Genomic DNA, 973 nt, shown 5'->3' on the forward strand with positions numbered 1-973 from the left:
ATCGATGGCAATCCCCGATAACTCCCTCCCCCCAGTTCCTCAAGACTTGCTCGCTCCGTTTGAGATGAGATCAATGGCTTCCAATTTTCGAAAGCAGTCGGGACGATTTTGGGACAAGTGTAACCGATAAACTCTATAGGTGTCCCGGCTGACTGTGGCATCGAACCTGACTGACCCTCAAGCCCAACATGAATAACCCAGGGGCTGACCACGTAGACGGACACTGAGCGCCATTAGTTTATCATTATGTCCAATTCCTGGTAGATCGAGATAGTCTGGGGATCTTGGAGTGCGACGGCGGCTTGGCCCTGCCATAAAACAGTCGAAATGGTTTTCCAGGGTGAAGATAAGGAGAAACACCGAAAGAGATTTTGGCCCCCGTTCGCGAATTCTTGTCAGCCTTTCACAAATAACTACCCGTTTCAAATGGGGCTGAAAATTTGGATTCCACGATTTGAAAAGAGGAGAATTTATTGTCGGCTACTCAAAGTTGCCAGTCTGCGAGATATTCGCTCCTCCTTGTTTTTAAGAACTCGGAAGATAACGAAGGCACTGCAGTTTATTACTAGTCAAACACATTGCTTTTTAAAAAGTGTGTTTGTGTTTCCTATAATAAGGCAAAATGAGAAGGATCACCCACCCCTTTTGTTAATTAAAAGAAGAGAAGAAACAATTTAACACCGCCCCCGCCAACCCTACGAAAAAGAAAAAGAATTATAATAATAAAAAGATAAAAAATAGGAGTTAATAAAATGATAACATAATATGCTGAAAACAAAACAAAATACTATTCTAAGAATGGCTGTACATGTATGACAATTACATTGGATGACTTAAAAAAAGGTTTTCCTTCAGCCTTTGAATGTGCATTCATAGGACTGATAAGACCAAATCTACAAAACAGTTACAAAAGGCCTTTTGAAGAAGAAGAAGAAGAAGAAGAAGAAGAAGAAGAAGAAGAAGAAGAAGAAGA

This window comes from Aplysia californica, unplaced genomic scaffold (assembly GCF_000002075.1).
Source record: "Aplysia californica isolate F4 #8 unplaced genomic scaffold, AplCal3.0 scaffold00155, whole genome shotgun sequence".
Lineage (NCBI taxonomy): Eukaryota > Metazoa > Mollusca > Gastropoda > Aplysiida > Aplysiidae > Aplysia > Aplysia californica.